The sequence below is a fragment of the Saccostrea cucullata genome, unplaced genomic scaffold (assembly GCF_032062105.1).
Source record: "Saccostrea cucullata isolate Sc308-1 unplaced genomic scaffold, CSIRO_AGI_Scuc_v1 ctg577, whole genome shotgun sequence".
Classification (NCBI taxonomy): domain Eukaryota; kingdom Metazoa; phylum Mollusca; class Bivalvia; order Ostreida; family Ostreidae; genus Saccostrea; species Saccostrea cuccullata.
The window spans coordinates 152,226-160,722 of NW_026928487.1; positions in this window are offsets into that span (position 1 = coordinate 152,226).

The following is an 8,497-nucleotide window of genomic DNA, read 5'->3' on the forward strand; positions in this document are numbered from 1 at the left end:
ATTAAGTCTTTAGAGATAAAGAAATCACAATTAGAGGACGTGGAGGAGAAATTTCGCAAAATTAGAAAACCAGGGAGCTATGTTTCTAGTAAAGTAAATGCCTCTCCTTCTCATCGAAGGACCCCGAAGAAGCTGAAAGTGTTTTTTTCTCCCCGCAAAAGTACTCCAAAGGCTTCATTGACAACAGATAAGGTACAAAACCTTTTAAAACTATATGACATCTAAATTGTGATTATTAATACTTGCTATCAATTACAAATTAATTTTTTATTAAATAAAATCTATGAATATTGAATATTGCAATAATCAAAACTGTGAAAAGGGTGCCTGGTTTCATCTTGAATGCTTAGGAATTGATGAGGATGATGTTATTGATGATGACTGGTTTTGCTGTGAGGAGTGTCGTCAAAGAAAAGGACGTGGAAAAAAAACAACAGCGGATAAATTAAAGGACTTGAAAAAGGAGTATGCAGAGAGACTAATCTGGAGGGGGCTGAACAATATGGCCAGGCATGATGCGATCAAGGAGAATGATGGTCCAAGAATGATTATGCATTGGAAATTTGATATGTTTGAATTTTACGAGAAGAATCACCCTAAGTACTTTATATTTGGACACAGACTTCTTGCCAATGTGGCTGGTGCAGCATCAGAGCAATTACAGCATCATCTCATATGGGAACGCACTGTTAATGTAAATGGTGGAAAGAGTAAAAACATTCCAAAAGATCTTCATTGCGAACATTTGAATATGCAATATAAGGAAAACAGTAGGGATGCTGGGGGTCAGCTAACATCAAATACCATAAACAGACACAGTCAAATGTTAGGAATTGGGAAAAATTTGCAAGATATTTTCAATGAACAGGTTGTTTTTAAACCTTTTCATACCAGGCATTGACAGGCAAGAAGATATCATCCGTATGATCAAGACACTGCAACCACTCCACTACTTTAAAAGTCAACCTGGCAGATCTTTCAAGGGGTTTGAATCTTTTACTACTGTTAAGGGAGTTCGATTTCCAAAGAAATTTAAAGAACGCCTATTGCGTCATTTGAAAAATATGGCCCATGTCCGTGAACTCCAAGAAGATTTGTGAATCAATCAAAGAATCAGTATTTAGAAATTTGATGTAAGTACAAATAGTATGACAAAATTAATCCTTTTTTTTTTATTTCAAGGAGTGACATTTCAAGTTACATAAGTTTTTTAGTCACATTCACACACACATTCACACTTCCCCTCTGAGTTTAAACAAGAATGAAATATAAAATATATAAAACTCAAGAAATATTTAAAGTTGGTGTTTAAATAAGTGTTTATAACTCAAAAATATTAATCCATGGTGACCATAGATTATCAAAATTGTTTATTGTAAAATTTTGAATTGATATGCATTATTCTACTTTGTACTTAAGAGTTAAATGATGTAGCAGCCCAGTAATCATAAGCATTTTATTCTGCTTTAAACAAGAAAAGATATATTGCTTTGTATATAAAATAATGAAATTTATCACCCTATTATGATAAGAAAATGGCGTTTCACCTAAAATAATATTGCATATGTTAAATCCGACTCTTTTAGAAGTTTTTGTAAATATGTGCATGCTAAGATTACTCCATAATGAAGAAATTTTTGTACAATTTAAAAATATATGTTGTATTGTTTCTATATCCTGTTTACAAAAGGTACAATGATCATCAGATAAAATACTTATTTTCTTCAAATAATATTTCACTGGAAGGATTCTATGAAGGATTCTATACTGTAACCATTGAGCAGAAGTATCCATAGTTGTTCTGAAACAAACCTTAAAAACATCTTGAACACAAATATCAGATTCTAAAAGCATTGATAGTTCCTGGTTCCATCTAAATATTGATGTAGGAATGATGTTGTTACTATTCAAATATCTATAAATAATTTTAGTGCACTTTTCATATACAATAATATTTTCAAAATAAAAAGGAATAACAGGGGTACATTCCCTCTTAACAGATGATCTATCTACAGACATTGTTTTTAAAAACCTGGATATAGCACAAATAATACTGTTATATTGCATAATGCAAACATTAGACAAATGAAATCTATTTCCAAAATCAGTAACATTATTTTAAAAAATTTCCTTCATTGTCTAAAAAATCACAAACACTTTCAACGCCATTTACATACCAAGTCTTTACAAAAATTATTTTGTTTCCAATTTTTATATTGGGATTGTACCACACAGGTAAGTTCAGATACTTAGTTTTCATATATGAATTGTTGTTGAGTGTTTTCATGAAATATAACCATGAATTAAACACATCTTTCCAAAAAATGTTGTTATTTTTTACAATAAAGCAAGACACATACTCTTCTCCAAAATCAAAAGCTTTATGCAATATGTCTTTACCATCAATTGCCAGAAAAATGTCTAACCATGGTTGATTACTTTTTGTTAATCTTTTAATACAGGAGCATTTAAGAGATGTAATAAAATTATTTATATCCAACATTTTTAATCCTCCTTGTAAAAAATCCTGAGTAATAACTTTCCTTTTAATTTTATCACATTTTGATTTCCATATAAACTCAAGGACTTCTCTGTTCAATAATGATATAGTTTCTTTACTTGGATTTGGTAAAGATATAAAAAGATGGTTGAGTTTTGGTAAAACTAATGTTTAAGAACTGTAACTCTGCCAATAGGAGTAAGAACCCTTCTTTTCCATTGCTGAATTAATGCTTTGATCTTTGGTATTTGAACATTGTAGTTTAAATCTATAATTTTATCAAGTTCTACTGAAAAATTAATTCCAAGTAAATTGAAAGTTGTACAACCCCATTCAAGTTTCCAACGAGAATGATGGAAAACTTGACTAGAGAATTTTTTTGAACCTATCCAAACAATTTTAGTTTTTGAGCTGTTAGTTTTAAGTCCTGAAAACTTTGAGAAAAAATCAATTGTATCTAATGCTGCAAAAATATTTAGGTGAACCGTCAAGGGCAAGCCAGGTACCATCTGCATATTGGGATATTTTATGTTCTTTTTTGTTAATAACAATTCCTTTAATACTTTGATTTTGTTTAATCATAATTGCAAGAATTTCTGCACAAAGAAGAAACAGATAAAAGGTATCTCCCTGAACATCCTCTTTGTATATATCGGATAAAAATCCACATTGAAGCACAAAATTTTGTATTTAGAATTTTTACCCATTCAATAATGTTTTTACCAAACCCAAAAAATTCTAATACTTTATACACAAAGGTCCAGGATATTGAATCAAAAGCTTTTTGAAGTCTATTACAATTAATCCAGGTATATTTCTAGATTCAGTGTAATCCATAAGATCATAAAGAAATCTGGTATTTTCACCTATATATCTTCCTTTTAAAAATCCAAGTTGAGTATTTGATATGATATTGTCCAGGGTGGATCTTATTCTATGACTAATACAACCTGATAAAAGTTTATAAAACACATTAAAAAGTGTGATAGGTCGCCAATTTTCAAAAATTCTCATGGCTTATCACCTTTTGGTAAGCATGTAATTAACCCTAATCTTTGAGAAATGGGAAGTTCTTTCCTCTGAAATATGTCATTTATGGCAAGTACTATAAAATGTTTTAAATCTGACCAAAAAAATTTAAAAAATTCTGCGGTAAAGCCATCACTTCCTGGTGACTTTTTGTTTTTCATGTTTTTTAACACCTTTAAGACTTCATTTTCCAAAATTTTTCCCTCAAGTGTTTTGGCAATATGATTTTCAAGTTTTGGAACCTCAGTAACTGTTATAATTTCTGCAAGATTTATGTCGAGAAGTTCTGCATCTACAGAAGTATAGAGAGATTTGTAATACATCCTGATTTTATTTAAAAAATTGTAAATAGTTTCATTTTCCTGTTTTAATCTTTTTGATAATCTTATTCAAATAATTACGGGATTCTAATTTACAAAAATATTGAGATGGTTTTTCTCCGTATTCAACCCATCTGGCTCGAGATCTTATGATGTGACCTTGCAACTTTTCTTTTCTTAAATTCTCAAGATCTGTTTTTTTCTCCTCTATTAAATGTAGATTTAATGTACCGGTATTCTCTGCCTCTAATTTTTCTATTTGTGCAATTAACAAGGCTTCTTCTTTATTTTTTTCTTTCTTTCTATATGATGAATATGAAATAGTAATGCCTCTAATTTCCATTAGAAGGACTTCCAAAAATGAACTGTTATCCATATTTTCTATAAGCACATTATTCTTTTCGTATTTGTTTCTAACAGATTTTATTGTTTCTTTCACTTTGGTAACGTATGTTTTGTCTACAAGTAAAGAGTTATTAAATTTCCAGACACCTTTCCCTTTCTTAAAGGTATTGAATTTTATATCGAGAACCACTGATGAGTGGTCAGATCTGTACCCTGGTTTAATTACTAAATTTTCAACCAAATTGCACATATTTTCAGAAATTAAAATATAATCTAATCGTCCTTGTTTTATTGGATTTTTCTTTCGCCATGTAAATATTTTTAAATTTGGATTCAAAAGAAAAGTAGTCTATTATTTGTAAGTCATTCATAATTTCTAAAAGTTTTTCTCTTGCCTTTGGATTGTTAATGTTACAATAATTTTCTGTATCTATTGAAGGGTCAAGAGCCAGATTAAAATCACCACATAAAATAAAGTAGTCATTATCAAATTCTAAAAATGTCTCTCTTACTAATTCATAAAACTCTGGATTGTCAGAATTTGGTCCATATATATTAATTAAAGTAACTTTATTATCCTCGATTGTCATATCGAGAGCTAATAAATTACCATAATCGTCCTGTTTCTCCCTGTGAATATGAAATTCAAAATTGTTGTTAAAGAGAATGCATACCCCTCTAGAGTTTGACTTGTACGAATTAAAAAAACATTTATATCCCCATTGTGTTTCAATATAAGGTTCGATTTCTTTAGTAAAGTGAGTATCTTGCAAACAGAGAATTGAAAAACCTTTTTTCTTATAATAATTTAAAACATCCTGTCTCTTGGTACCTGTTGCCAAGCCTTGACAATTCACCGTTGCTAGTTTAATTGAGCTACTTATTTAGTTTGTACTGTTTTAGAAAAAAAGCAATAAAGGACTCGAATATGAAAGCACCATCTTTCCGAATAATGAAAACACATAATGATATTAGAAAAACAGGGGGACATACACACATACTCACCGACACACTTACACAAAAAGTAAACATAGTCTGAATTTACCGAATATCGAGCCCGATCTTACAGTCAAAATGTGTAATTTTCGCAAAGTCCACTCCGCTGCATATTTGAGTAATTATTTAGTATCCTTTCAATTTTTCAGACACGTTGTCTAAAATGTCAAATTTGTAGCGATTTCCTTCTTCGTCGTGGGCTTTTCCATTAAAATACCATGCATCATAAATTCGTGGATCATTGTTCAAGTCGCGCACCAGTTTAGCGTTCATTTGTGTTAGGTGATCGTGCATGGTGAAGATCTTTTGAAGATTTTTGTCAGCTCTGTTTTTGATTACCATGATCTTGATGTCGGTGTTTCGAAACAGGTCTGAAGTTGTTTCTTCAAGTCCCTAAATTCCCTTGCCTGTACACTTAGTTTTTCTCTAAGAGTGTCAAAATCAAGATTAAATCCATCCGAAATCTCTTTCGTTGTGTTTGGAATTCTTTATGTGTTCTCTCTATTTTCTCCTCAAATTCTTCCTTAACTTTGTTTTTAATACCCTTTTCGAAATCTTCTTTAATTTCTGAAATTATTTCCTTTTTTATTTCACCTTTCAGTTCATTTTTCATTTCGAGTAAAATTTTTGAAACTATAAGTTTTACATCCGATTTCTTAACCATAGATTCTCTGATCTCAATGAGACTGTCCTGAATTTGTTTAAGATCGTAAGTAATATCGTGATGTTCTGATTGACTATCGTCTTGATTGAGGGAGTGATCGCCGCTACTTGTTCTTGGTTTTTTCACTGCAGCTTTCTCAGAAACAACGGATTTTCTTATAGACATAGGTGCAGCTTTTAAATCTAGCTGCACAAATTTTTTTGGTTTTATTTGTTCTTTGTCTGGTGTTTTTTTTATAGATCCCGCTTTATCCGAAGGCATCGTGAGTGAATGCGTGAGTGAATACGTGTTCACAATGAAGACAATGAAGAATGTCTTAGATTTAAACAGCACACTCCTTACGCTACACTAAGCCCAAAATTAATGCAAAACTCACCAATATTGAATAATAAACTCCTTTCCACAGAATTAAACACACTTAAAACCATATAGAAACAAGGTTTAGGAAATAAACAGCGGAGCCCAAAATTTTTGTCAGTCACAGACCATCACGTGACCGGTGTAATGTCGACAAAATTAATACTTATTTCATTACCAAGTTCTAGGATATGCATATAATTTAATTAGTAGCATACACACACACAGATACAAAAACCCATCACATGAAGATGGCAACCAAATTGACTTTTATTTTATTGTATGAAAGATAACATTATTTCATTGGACGACTTCTTTCGGTGTGAGCATTTACATTTCATAACACATGATATGCAACATTTACAAAGTTTACAATTACATAAACTCTCACAACCACAGCAAGTATTATTCATTTTCATAAGGTCTTCAAGTTCACTTTTGTTTTCATCTGATAAGGAAAATGTGTGAAGGATATGGTGTCTCTGACAATCTGGAGTAGTAACGAGCTCTCTCAGGTATGCCCTGCTGGTACAGTCACATTTTCTTTTACCCAATTTGCGACAAGAATCACATGGTAAAGCTATACTCCTTGGATATGCATAACACACGGAGATACTTGATCTACCATCTCTTCCAGCTCTACCTGCTTCTTGCCAAAGTTGTAAAAGAGAAGATGGTAAGCCCCATATAAGAACAATACTAACATCTGGAATATTAATTCCCATTCCCACAGCTACAGTACATATTAAAATTCTTATCACACCACCTGCAGAACAAAAAGTTTTCAAAATTCTCTCCTTTGATTTGGCATCAGTGTGCGCATGAAACATTTCTACCATCCGTGTTTCAATAGATTGGTGTCCGTCATATGCTTTTTCTTTCAATGAACTATGCATCCAGATGTACAGTTCTTCACACTTTCCTATAGAGTTGACATATAACAGTGTCTTATTCACCATTACACCATCCTGTCTAATACTTGTGAGCAACCACTGCAGCTCATCTTCATATTTTTCACTGGATTTTTGAATGTTAATGAAGATATTGGATCTAAAATGTACATAAGTATTAAAAATAAAAAAAATATGTATATACAAGTATGTGAATTGATGACCATACAAACAACATCCATAGAAACCAAGAAATATTCACCTGTTTGGCAAAAATGAATAGGTATTAACTTTGGACATTCCAAGAATCTTCTCTATGTCAGCTTTCATTGCTGTATTGCAGGTGGCAGTAAGGGTGAGAACAGGGGAATCCAGGATACTCTGCAGGATCCCTACCTTCCTGTAATCTTCTCGAAAGTCAAGGCCCCTATAATAATGATAATAATGTGCTTGCTGAAAATGAGACATTTCTTTTTATATGTAATAGCAAGAAAAATGTGACAAAATGTATCCATGATGAATCAATACCATTCTGATATGCAGTGAGCCTCATCATAGGCAACCAATACAATGCTGTCCTTGTATGCATCCTGTAACACCCTTAACCAGTGTTTAGAGATGATAGCCTCAGGGGAAGCAAGTAAAACTGTTGCATCACCATTTTTTATTTCTGTATTTAGGAAGAAAATACTATATATCAATATCAACATGTTCAGGGCAAAACAAACAAATAAACAATATGGGTAAATTGTAAAATTCATTTAAAGAATGTAAATATGTTATGTATACCATCTACATCAGATTTATCCACTCCTTCATATATTCCATATGCCTTTATGTCATGGTCCTTCAATGTTTGAACTTGATCTTTGATCAGTGCTTTGAGTGGTGAGATCACCAAACTAGTATGCTTTTTACAGGGATTGATCTGTATAAGAAATTATTGTAAATTCACCTGATATGTAGGTATAATACTTTATTTTAATATATCATATGCATACTTGCAGAGAGAGAGAGAGAGAGAGAGAGATGGGAGAGAGAGAGAAAGGGGTTGACTTACTTTATCATAAAATAGTGCTGGGATGACATAGCATATACTTTTCCCAAAGCCCGTGGGTAATACAGCAAATGTGTCTCTTTTATTTACAATTGACTCAATAATTTTTAACTGCTCTGGTTTCACTGTAAAATTAAATTGCTTTTCTGAAAGGATTCTGTTGATCACATCTTCATTCAAAGCGGCCATTTTGATTCTTAATTCCTTTGTCTTTGAGATTTATTATTATTTTCAAAACTTAAATGTGTGAAATGTAAATATTGTTTTGGTTGTCTCTGATTACATTGCATAATTTCAATGAAAATATAAATGAAAGTTGTGTGATAGAGCATAGAGAAC